Consider the following 12,924-nt stretch of genomic DNA (forward strand, 5'->3'; position numbering starts at 1 on the left):
TATATATATATATATATATATATATATATATATATATATATATATATATATATATGTATATATATGTATATATATGTATGTATATATATATCCTAGAGTGTATGGGGACCTCTAAAGCATTTCTAAGTCAACCATTCACTTGGTGACCTCTTAGAATTAATGTTTAATAGGAAAGGACACAAAGAAAATGAATGCAAGATGATCCAGGGCACTGGGAGGCCTAGGGGTGCACACAGAGGAGAGGCTCCTTACCCATGCTGGCTCAGCCCTTTCTCTGATACCCCAGATATCCAAATTAGACTTTGCGCCCTTTTCCACGCATACTGGCTACACTCTTGAAGGGAACGGCCAAGTCTTTCTTCTTTATGTGGCCATGGACCACCCTCTCCCTAATGCCTGCCCAGGGCATGCTGCTCCCTATGTTCATGAAGCTTGAGTCAGCTGCCCCTGTCTGAGTACACTGGCCCTGGGAGAGCCAGGCTTGTTATCAGGAGCCCACACAAAGTTCTGCTCACAGAGGCCAATTAAAAGCCCAGCGTGGGAGACCTTTGGCATCAATGACTTCTCCACCTAACTAAGGACCACAGAGGAGCTAGTCCACCAGCTTTTTTAAGTACCAGTAGAGCCAAGAGGAGGTGACTCCATACTAATGCTCTGTGGGTGAGCTCTCTGCTCCCTCTTCCGATTCCCACCTCCCTTTTGACCAGGGAAATGTGGATCTGATTAGGAAGCTGAACTTGGGCCAAACAGTTGTAGCCCTGGTCTCATTGGACAAACCTGAGAGAAAGACAGATTCCCTCAGAAAAGACTGAAGGACAACTGATGTCCTTGGGCTAAAAGAAGTAGCCAGGAGAGAGAAGGGTCTTCAATAAGTCATACATCTGCAGATAACGGAACCAAGGATCAGTTCCAAGCCACCACATTCTTTCTTGCTTGAACACCTCCATCTGTTGTTTGTTTCTATATTTCAAACTCTATTTCTACTACTGCTACCTACCAAAAACTGTATAGGTCTCTCCTCACACGTGCAAAGATCTATGGAACAGAGCATGAAAAATACCTCTCTTCTGATTAAAATATATTTACAGTCATTGGAATAGAACATGACACAGTCCCAAATTCCCCCAAAGAAAACAAATTTCGACTTAAGAAGAAAAAGAGTAATTTGCAAGAGACAACTTTCAAAGTTTAGACACAAAGATTTTTGCAAGAGAGAAAGGCTAATTAGAAAGGAGAATTTCGTTGGCAGTTTGCTGGAGTTGGCTCCTGCTGGTTCCCAAGAGCTGACTGTGAAATTTGCAGGAAGTTTCCAAGCTGGTTGACATCATTTTGGTAGTTTGAAATCAGCAACGGTGGGAGTCTTTACACTGGGGAAATTGGCAAACGATCTGAGACAGGACGGCCTGAGCACCGGCAACCATTTGTTAAAACACGTTAACAGCATGCAGTCGAGGAGGGTCCTTTTCCATTTTTGAATGTCTATGTGTATGAATTTTGACGTGTTAAAAAGTCAGGAAGCAAAGCAGCAAAAACATTAATTCTGGGAGGTGAGGCTGACAAGTAGTTGTTTTAAATCTTCTTTTACTGGTCCCCCTCCCCCCCCTCAGGTCTGGGTACTCTTTGTATAGGAGTTAATCCTTAGAGCTGGAGAGATAGCTTAGTGAAGTTCTTGCTTTGAAAGCATAAGACCCTGAGTTCAGTCCCCAGAACCCACGTAAGAGAGTGGGGTGTGTTGGTATACCCCTATAGCCCTAGTTCTGGGGAAGGGGGGGTGGGCAGGAGGGTCACTGGGACTCAGTGGCCAGCCAGTTTAGTTTAATTGGTTAAGTCTGGGCTCATGAGAGAACATGACTTGGTGGACTATGTTCCTGTGTAAGACAGAGAGAGAGACACACACACAGAGAGAGACAGAGACAGAGAGACAGAGAGAGAGAGAGAGACAAACACAGAGACACAGAGAAAGACAGAGACAGAGACAGACAGAGACAGAGAGAACTCTTTCTCTCCAGGTCTGTGACTCACATCTTTCCTGCCTCTGCTTTTCCTTTCTCTTGCTGTCCTGGTCTCTAGGTTTTGTCTCGTCTTTTGAGACAAGGTCTCACTAGGTAGTCCCAGCTAGCCTGGAGCTTGCTGTACAGACCAGGCTGGCCTTAACTCAGAAGTCGATCTGTTTGTTTGCCTGGGAGTGCTGGGATCAAAGGCATGTGCCACCACTCCCTGCCACTTCTCAGGATTTCACTTTCTGAGTAGGATAGTGCTGCAGTCCAAATCCCTCGGCCACTGTAAGGCTGTGTATGTCAGGCTGGAAGAATGGCCGCTCACCAGTTGAGTGCTTGCTCCTCTTCCCAAGCATCTAAGTTCAGTTTCCAGCACTCACATGGGTGACTCAGAACCACATGCAGCTCCAGGCAATCACTCACTCCTTTCTGGACCATGCCAGCACCCGCCTTCACATGTGCACATACCTGCTTCCCCTATTTGCACGTAACAAAAATTTAAACATCCTTAAAACTATAAAAATTCCAAGTGTGTGCCAGGTAAGGAGAGCAGGCGAACAGAACAGACTCCAGGCTCCAGGCACACAAAACCCCAGCAGCTCTGAGCAAAACAGGCAACCCCACAGGCCGATCCATACTCCCTTTGCCTAGGAGGTGTCTGGTCTTCCCTTTGTTGTTGAGCTGATGGCCACTCTCCACACCTTTACAGCAGCAGTCGCACTATATGCTCACTGTGGTTGGATGTGCTTGACACTAACAGTCATGTAAACGCAGGCACTGAAATCCCAAGTGACCTATCCGAAGCTACAGATGGAGGGGCAGAGCTGGGACAACAATTCAGATGTTAATACCATATTTCAGAGTTCTGTTTACTTTAGGGGAGCGCATAGACTGTGCCTCACACATTCGGGGCAAGTGCTCTACCACTCAGCTAGAACCTCAGCCATTTTTGCATGTTGTATTTTGAGAAATGGTTTTACTAAATTGCCCAGACTGGCTTTGAATTTGTCCACTCAAGCCGATCTTCCTGTCTCAGCCTCTTGAATAACTGGGGATCACAGCCTTGTGGCACCTGATATGTCAAATTTTAGGATTAATCTTCTTCAGTGGACTGCAGAAAATACTCCATGAGACCTCACGTTTGCCACTGTGTAGCTAGAGTTAGGTGGCAGACCCTGGTGTTCCATGATACAGTAAGTCCAAGACAACCTTTATGACTAAAGGAGAGGCTTCTGACCCCAGCTTGACTCGCTTCCGAAAGCTTCTGGTCTCTAAGTGAAAGTTCTACCTCCCTTTTCTTCCACTTCCTACAAATTTTCTGTATGAGAGACTTTGGAGTATAGCGTGAATGCTGGCATTCCTGATATGCCGATATACAATGGCTCTCACTTTCTAACCCAGAGACTGCATCTCAAGGCCACCTGATACCGTCAAGTCCTCTGTCTCTGAGCATGATGGAGCTGGACAAGAAGACTTGTCAACTAAATGGCCTTCTCAAGCAGACCATGGATAAGACATTGTCATAGTATGGGCTGGCTCCTGATGGTGGTTTCCCACCTCTGCTTCTGTGGCTGCCCTGGTTCTTTGGTGACTAACAAGGAGGCCTGACTCTACAGATGTGAGGATTCTAAAAAAACAGAAGGGGGCCCTTTGAGAAAATGCGTTCAGGAAACTATGGAAAAGGGCAAACTCTAATTCCAAGGCTTGTTTGTCTATCTTCTGAGACAGGTAGGATCTAACATGTTAACTAGCATCTTCCAGTGTCATTTGTTCCTGTGATGTCAAAAGTTCCCCTTGATGTATAAACTGAAACCAAGAAGTAAGAGGCCATAGTTCCAACTCTACTCCTCCCCAGTCCCACCAGAACAAAGTACAACCACCTTCATTGATTTAGACACTGCGTTTCTTTATCATTGTGCTCCTTAAGGAAGGGTTCTGGTATCTTTAAAATAGTGCATTTGATAGACATTCATACAATCTAACATCATTACTAAAAGACTGAAAAAAACTTGAGGCACAGTGGGGGGATGCAAAGATCCTGCAGTCAAAAGAGTGACAAAACAGTTGTCCTTTCAACTAGTGGCTCTCAGCCTTCCTAAGGCTGTGACCCGTCAACACAGTTCCTCTTGCTGTTGTGACCCCAACCAGAAAATCGTTTTCACTGCTACTTCATAACTTTAATCTTGCTATGACTCATAATGTAAACATCTGTGTTTTCTGATGGTCTCAGGCGACCCCCATGAAAGGGTTGTGCGACTCCCAAAGGGGTCCACAACCCCCCATGCTGCCTTAAACGCATGGTCGTTCCTACTCTAGCTGACCTTTACCGTGGCACACAGTTGACCTTGCACCCTTTTCTTTTGTTTACTCTTGTTCTCGATGGTGAGGAAATGATGTCATACTTTTCAGTTTTGGAGCTGGCTCTGCTACCTGTGCTCGCCCACTTGTTGAATAAGATTTCCTGTCTGTGGACCCTGGCCAGTCCAGCAGCAGACCTGCCAGGCCTGGTGACCTAACTCCACATCCTCTGCATCTTCACACGTGCAAATTCACATCAACTCTGGTGGCCCTGAAACCTGCCAACACTTCCCTTCCCATGAGCCCGGGGTGTAACAGGCTAATCATTTCGATGCTCCCCTCCGCAAGTAGTGTGCACAGGCTCTGTGTTGCTAATGATGCTGCCGATGAGTTTAGGGATAACAGACAGCTATGCACAGGATAAACCAAGAAGACACACTGCAGCAGCATCCTTACAGACTGAGACCCTGCTAAAGCTCTGGGCAGTGGTACAAACATTAAAATAGTAACAGTCTGTGTAGCACTGCTTCCTCTTTTGTCAGAGGCAGAGCCATAGAGCTACAGATCACCACGAAGGTTCTCCACGTATAAACAGCAAATAGGTTAGATGCATCCCAAGCATAACACAAGATCCTGCTTATTTGCACAACCGAGCGATTCTTCCTTTTACAAATTGCATCACTGCAGTGTTTCCATAAATAGCCGGCCTCCCTAATGACTCAATCACAAACTCTTCTTTAAAAAAAAAAAATGCATTTTTTTTCAAGATCACAACTCCCACAAAAAATGCGGTGCAATTAAAAATGAAAAAAAATATTGTACGTAAGTGAAAAGACAAGAAAAAACCCCTAGAGCTGAGAGAACTCAGAGTATCTTGATGGTTTTGCTAAAGCTCTGAGAAACCATCCTGTCTTAGTGCTCTGCAAGCCAAGCATCCCTCGGACCCCACGTGTAGACAGTGCTCCAAGCTGCTGGGTTCTGTCTGGGGCAGGTTCATCTGTTACTATCATTGCTTATTCTTAGCATCTCCCTCAGGATGGCCTAGTCCAAGAAATCCCATGACCCCCAGATCAAAGTGAGTGAGAGTCCACTCTGAGATCCTTGTGAATTCTCTGTTGTTCATTCCTGATCCTTCCCGATAGTCAACAGCAGCCAATGAATGAGACTCTAGAACTAGGATGGGGGAATCTAGGGTTACCTGGACAGCCGCTCCTTACAGATCTCCTGCCCCAGACAGACAGGCCTCAGACCCTTTCTTCCATTTCAGAAGCTGTCTTAGTGGCAATGGAAATGCTTCCTGAGAGGAAACACAGAGAATCCTATTCAGCAGGCTCTCTTAGTGCCCATTGTGTGACAGTCTTTGAGCCTGGCTTAGGAAGGTTTGCTATAAACCTGTTTGAGACGGGAGAGACACAGTGGTGTCAGACCCCCGCGCCCGTGACACCATCACGTTGGCTTAAGAAGCTTTGATAAAACCAAATTCTCTGCCGTTTTCTTCTTCATCCTTTTTTACTTCCACAAACAGACCCGGCTCCCAACGTGACCTACTTTCCCTTCCTTTGTGCCTATGCAGAACTGACAGAGCTTTTTCTTTAGCCTAATACTATCAGCGACATGCTTTTCATCTTTAGGAAAAGAAAGGCCTGTGTCCATCTGCCAGAGGTCACAAGTGTCAGTGAAAAGACCTACCAAGACTGAGGAGTTATAGCAACTTCACTGGAAGACTTGCATGAGAAAAACAAACAAAAAACAAAACAGCAACAAAATCTAGATCTTGACCTTTGGAGAGAGTTCACGTTTAGTTGAAAGTGTTCAACAAGAATCAAGATGTTATTAATGAACTAAGTGGCTGCAAGATTTCTCTAATAGCCTAAGACCTCTTCCTCCAGTAGCCGTGGCTGGGCCTGGAGTCCTGCCACGCTGTGACCCGCTCAGCTCTTCCAAACTCTGCATTGTGCATTAAAAATTAATTGCCCTCTTCCAAGTCTTCAGAGACTCAGAACATGGCAGGGTTTTAAAGGACAAGGAAGAAAGCTATAAAACTAAGGCTCAAGTGCTCCGTTTGGATAGAAACCTGGTGCTATTAGTCAAAATTAAGTTGGTATTGACTTTACCTTCTATTTTTACCTTGGAGGTTGTGCGCCTTTCAATGTTTGATCTGTGTCCCTCTTCAACACTGAGACTCCAAATTACAAGTGGTAACTGAGAGGCAAGCACTCGCTCGTGACGTTGGAAATGTCACTGTTGGCCTGAAACTCTGGCACTCCATGGGGCTCAGAGCTTCTCTTTAATCCTCTGGGAGGAGAACAGAGCCTGTTCTGAGTTTACTAGACAGACTTCAAAGGTGACACACCTGTAGCCTTGAGAGTCACTTGCATTTACTCCTAGCCCGGGTAGCTCAGACACACGATTTCCAGGCTGTCCAGTCGGGTCAGCATATTAACACTGTGTGGAGTGGGACTCAGCAGCTTCATTGCCCACAGGGATGTAAGATGCGTACCTCGAGGCTTCCATGTAAACCTCATTCCATCCCTGCAGCTGGTAAATAGGTCATCCTTGCATTCATTCATGCTGTGTTTACCTTAACCTGGGGGTAGCACTGTGCACAGTACCGAGATGATCTACCCATCATCAATGAACATAAGGAATAGAGAAAGTCTAGGATGCATTCGCGTCTCCGCCATCATTTCTCTCTGCGTGGAACCCCACTGAGTCCCTAAGCCTGTTTAGTATTATAGGACCTTTGGTGCAACTGTGACATTAGGTGGGAAGGGTGGAAGAGCCACTCTGTCATACCCTTTAATTCTGCTCCAATTTCGTCTCATCAGTGCTGCTGGCCTGGCCCTAGTTCTAACTGCCCAGGCCTCATTGTAACTTACGCTCACAGTAGCATCTGGGGATGTCACCCTGTCCCCTGAGTGGATGGCTGTGCTGTGCTACAGGTTTCTTGTTGGCCTTTCCTTCTGACGTTCACCAGCCTCTGGAGGCCTGGCACTCTTCATCTGCATTGTGTGCTGGTTCCAGGCCCTCTACTATAAACACTCCCACCTCTCCTGTGCAGAGACCTAACGCCCGGCTAGGTCTGGGTTTTGTGAAGTTGGCACTGCCCCCTAACCCTTTGCCTTGGATTGGGTATAGTGGCACCAGGCGAAAACAGAGGCTTGCAAAGAACGTCCAGAGCAATGGTTTGCTTGCTCCCAATTTATTGCCTTGTTTTCAAATACAGTAGTAAAGCAACAGAAAGCCTTCGGTGATCCTCTCGACTTAAACTTGGACAAAGTGAATCGGCCAAAAGCTTAAGAGACCTAGACAAATCTCCCCTCAAGAAACATGGATTTAATCAGGATTGTTGGCACATACCTTTCATCCCATCACTCAGGAGGCAGACGCATGCATATCTCTGAGTTTGAGGTCAGCCTGGTTTACGTAGTAAGTTCCAAGACAGTCATCTCTCTCTCTCTCTCTCTCTCTCTCTCTCTCTCTCTCTCTCTCTCTCTCTCGCTCANACACACACACACACACACACACACACATGAACCTAAGAAAGAAAGAAAGAAAGAAAGAAAGAAAGAAAGAAAGAAAGAAAGAAAGGAAGGAAGGAAGGAAGGAAGGAAGAAAGAAAAAAGAGAGAAAGAAAAGAGGAAGAAAGAAAAATTAAAGAAAGAAAAGAAAAAGAAAGAAGGATTAAAAAATTGAGGGAGCTAGAGAGGTGGCTCAGTGGTTAAGAGCACTGACTGTTCTTCCAGAGGACCTGGGTTCAATTCCCAGCAACCATATGGTGGCTCACAACTGTCTGTTAACTCCAAGATCTGACACCCTCACACAGACATGCAGGCAAAACCCTAATGCATATAAACTAAAATAAATGAAGTATTTAAAAAAGAAAAAAAAAAAACTGAGGCACAAAGAGAGGGATCCTAGATTAACAGATGGAAAAGCGAGAACCCAAAGAAGGACACTAAGTTAGCCCGTGGGGGACCCTGCCTGACTCAGTCCAGCACTGCTTGGCCAGCAACGTGATCACCAATACTTGCTTCATGTCTTTGGGCCTTAGCTTCCTCTTCATTAGTACTGCAGATAATAAGGCCATTGAAAAACTTTAAAGGATCCTCATCTCTTTATAGAGGGTGGGTATATAGACATGGCCCAGATGAGGCTGGTTTGTTGTTGTTGTTGTTGTTTTTAAATCACATAACAGAGAACTGGATATAAAGCAAGGAGTCGTTTGTTGTGAAAGAGCAGTAGACAGTGAGAGTCAGATCACACACCTGTAATCCCAGCACCCAGGAGGTAAGAGGATGGAAGACGGGGAGTTAAAGGTCAGCCTTAGCTACATAGCAACTTTGAGGCCAACCTGTGGTATATGGAGTCCTACCTCAATTTAAACAAAAAAAAAAAAAAAAAGAAAGAAAAAAGAAAAGACAAGGAAAAGGGGGAAAAGGCAAAGAAGAAAAATATCAAAATGTAGGAACAGGAACATATAGACAACACCAAAACATTTTCTACCTGACATATCCCAAGGGCCTTATTGAATAGGGATGTCCCAGGGTTAGACATTTGAGAATGGCTCTCTATTGCATACCTCCTTGAAGCCATCACTCAGAGGGAAGACTCTGGGAGGTCCTGTGCTGTAGAAAGCCGTTTAAGGCTCAAACTCTTACAGTGGAGCCTCTGAGATTTATTAGCATACAGAACTCTGCCTTTCACACCTACCCATTAGCATCATCTGGGTTCCACGGTATGGGAGATAATGCCGTTAACAAAGTTTGGTTTTGTTTACATTTTAAACACAAAACAATGTCCAGCAAAAACCCAAGCGGGCAGAACGCTTTAAGTCCGAGTCACAGCTCACGTTAGGCACACACTCATAGTCCCAGCCCACTTCGGGCTTCTCAGTCTTACTCATGACAGAGGGTCATTGCAAAGGCAAGCGGTGGCCTCTGCCTTTGCCAGCCACCTCTCCTGGGAGTCTGGGACACACAGCATGCTGTCAGCAAGCCACCCAACACAGAACTAAATCACAGCGCTGCCTCCTCACCTCAGGGCTGTGCCTCTGCTTGCTTGGAGACTGCTCCAGGACAACTAATTGCTTTTCAGCCCAGGCTCCACAGCTTTCTCACATCCAGTATTCCCTAGGGCCATACATATTTGCTCAAGCTGTATCAGAGAGCAGGATGGAGGGAGAGGAGATGGAGGGGAGGGAGGGGGGAGAAAGAGAGCACACAGTGGTGGGCAGGAAATTGTTTTTCATCTTCATTACAAGTTGCGTTACCATTTTTAAAGCCTTTCACTTAAAAAAAAATTAAGAAGCACTCTTCCAGTTGTGTCTTTGGGAATTCAGGCTGTAGTCTGAGACAGAGAGCTACAGGGAGACATGGCTACCACCACTTGTCTAGAAGTGAGAAAGGGCGCCATCCATGGAGGAGCAGGTGCGGGTCTCCTCTCTAGTCACTGTCAACAGCACCATGGCAGGAGGGCCAGTGGGCCCGAGACGGTTTGCATGGATGCCAGATGTGCCTAGTGAGGGGTGCCTGAAGAGAGAGCCATCAGTGATGGGCTAGAGCAGAGCAGCCCAGTCTCTGTCTGCTTCCTTTGGGCAATTCTGAGGGAAGGATGGCAAGCTCATAAGTGAGCTGAAAGTAGGGTACTGCACGATGAAACACAGCAGGAGGTAGAACAATCTAGAATGTGGGTCAGGTGGACACGGGCAGGTTCTTTTCATTGCATCTCTGTACTTGGTGTGTGTTTATGTGCCGTGGCGTGCATACTTAAGTTAGAGTTGTGATAACTTGTGGGAATCAGTTCTCTCTTTGGGCTACTGTGGGTCCTGAAGATCAAACTCAGGTCAGCAGGCATGGTGGCAAGCGCCTTTATTAGCTGAGCCACCTTTCGAGAATGCGTGTGCAGGTGCATTTTATTTTTTCTTAATGAGAAGGAAATGAAAGCTTTCTTCCAGATTCTTCAGGTTGCCCGGATATGTATAAACCAAAAACTTGAAGCTACCCTCTCTTCCTGAGGCAAGTATCCCAGAGGCTCCAGGAGAAGTTTTGGACATCTGGTCTAGAGAGACATCTCATGACCTCAATGTTCAGAGTTTATTTCCCACGCCCGAGACCTGAAGGGTTGGAAGGGGAAGGCAGAGATGAAGAGGGACAAGAGTGGACAGAAACAAGAAGCTGCACTTAGAAACAGTGACCCAGAGTCCCCAAGCCTTTTCTAATCTTAACAAAGGGGAAAGTAAAGAGTGACAGTTTTGTTGTCCGCCCCCCACCCCCGCCCCCAACAGGGCTGAAGAGATGACTTAGTGGTTGAGGGCATTCGCTGCTCTTGCAGAGAACTAGTGTTTAGCTCCCAGCACCTACATCAGGTGGTTCACAACCACTTGTAACTGCAGCTCTGACGCCCTCTTCTGGCCTCCATAGGCATTGCCATACATGTTCATACACGCTCACAATGACAAGAACAGATAAATAAACTGAAAAGGTGGTCCATAGAGTGCTCTGCTACTTTTTCGTAAGCAATGTCACCCTCGGGTAGACCAGCAAATGGGAATGTGTGGCGGGTTGTCATTAGGTCATTTCCTCAATGCTATGATAAAGTACCTGACAGAAACAACTTAAAAGGAAAGACGGCATTGTTCTGGCTCACGCTGTGAGGCTACGGTTCGTGGGATACAGCTAGGCCTAGTGCATCTGCACTTAGAGACTGGAGCAAGACAAATGCTTGGGCTCAGGTTGTCCCTTTAAATTCAGTCTGGTCTCCAGCTCACAGTTTGGGTAATTCTTTCTACCTCAACTATCCTAATTTACAATTCCCTTCATAGATGTGCCAAGAGGTTTGTTTGTCTTCTAGGTGACTGTGGTGGTTTGAATAAAAATGGCCCCCATAGGCTCATGTATTTGAAGGTTTGGCTCCCAGCTGGTGGAACTGTTTGGGAAGGATTAGGAAGTGTGGCCTTAGGAGAGGAGGTGTGTCATACGGAGTGAGTTTTGAGGTTTCAAAAGCCTATACCATTCCCAGTTATCACCTCCCTCCTCCCTCCCTCCTTCCCTTCTTTTTTCCTCCCTCTTTCTTTCCTTCCCTCCCTCCCTCCCTTCCTCTACCGAATGCTTCTGGATCAGGATGTAAGCTCTCAGCTACCACTCCAATGCTATACCTGCTACCTGTTTCTATGTTCCCTGCTATAACAATCATAGAACCATGAGCCCCAATAAGCATATTTTGGTCATAGTAATAGAAGAGTAACTAAGACAGCGATAATTGACCCTATCAAGTTGACAATCAATATTAACTGCCACAGATGGAGAGTAGAAAGACGCTGGGTTCTGAGTCTAGAGCAGAAGTTGGTTGACATTCACTATGGCATCCAGGTATTCCTCTCTCTGATGTCCCACAGTCAGACTGCCCCCAGAGATGGATGCCTTCTGAGCTTACCTGTTTTGATGCCTGTGGTCTAGCCAGAGCTTGAGGTTACAGCTCAGAGATCCGTGTTCTCTAATGCCTGGCACACACTGAGTACACACATTGTAATCAGAGGACTGCCTTGTCTCTGTTAGCTGTATGTGCTTTAACCACGGCTAGAAACTGGCCACTTTCACCTTGTGCCAAGTGTGTTTGGATGCAACTAATTAAGTGCTTGTCTGAGCTATACTCCTTTGCTGGTTTCTGATTCTCTTACAGGAAGCCTTGGTCTGTGGATTGCTGGATCAAGGGGTCTCCATAGGCTAGAGGCACATCTCCAGCTACCTAGTCTGCTTTCTTTTTTTTTTTTTTAAGTTTATTTCATTTATTTCACATATATGAGTACACTGTAGCTGTCTTCAGATACACTAGAAGGGAATATCAGATCCCATTATAGATGGTCATGAGCCACTATATGGTTGCTGGGATTTGAACTCAGGACTCCTGGAAAAGCAGTCATCATTCTTAACCTCTGAGCCATCTCTCTAGTCCCCCACCCCCATCCTGCTTTCTTGTTCACATCAATCCTTCCTTGTCTCTGCTTCTCAGAGGTTCCATGTTTCGAATTCGAAATTATATTTGAGAACATACACATATCATTAAAACTTATGTGAAGAATTTGCCAAAGTGGGTTCCTTCTAAATTCTTTCCTTCCAGGGTGGTGCCAAAAGACTATTTACTCTTCGTGGTCAGTTGTGGTTTTGTTAAGGTTCATGAGTCCCACCCCTGCCCCCGCCCACCCCGCCCACTTTCTTTTTGTCTATTCTAATCAAGAAAACTGCATAGCCTTTAAGCACCACACTCTATGGCAGAAACAGACAGCGCGCAGCATGCTGGGTACTGCCTTGGGTAAACGTAGAAAGCATCAGCCTGCAAGTCTCGTACCACAGAGTAGAGAGCTGCAACCCCTGGCACAAAGGGACTCAGTGGGGACATGCTGATGCTGGCAAGGTTCATCCTGAGCGACTAAGGGTTATCCTCAGAGCTCCCTCCCCCTCCACCCCCCAGCTTCCACGAACACTGTCACTGCCCTTACATACCAGTAACTCTTATATGAATAAAATAGACATTTGGATTTCAAATAACCCCAGGCAGTGTTTAAAAATCATATCCTTAATTATCCATTCAGCCGAGCTCCGCCCTGACTTCAAGTTAGATTATTCCCAGT

The 12,924-nt window shown here is 46.0% G+C and overlaps 1 protein-coding gene across 9 annotated transcripts in view; it reads right to left on the minus strand.

Moving 5' to 3' along the window:
- Positions 1-12,924, minus strand: part of Pdzd2 (PDZ domain containing 2) — a 380,223-nt gene that overhangs the window by 245,857 nt on the left and 121,442 nt on the right. The window contains exon 1 of one of the 9 annotated variants that reach the window (XM_029469411.1): positions 9,334-9,411. The exons of the other annotated variants lie outside the window; for them this stretch is intronic. The gene's annotated coding sequence lies outside the window, so the exon portion shown is untranslated. Of the gene's footprint in view, positions 1-9,333; positions 9,412-12,924 lie in introns of those variants that run through there. 9 annotated transcript variants of the gene reach the window in all.

The sequence above is a fragment of the Mus caroli genome, chromosome 15 (assembly GCF_900094665.2).
Source record: "Mus caroli chromosome 15, CAROLI_EIJ_v1.1, whole genome shotgun sequence".
NCBI lineage: Eukaryota > Metazoa > Chordata > Mammalia > Rodentia > Muridae > Mus > Mus caroli.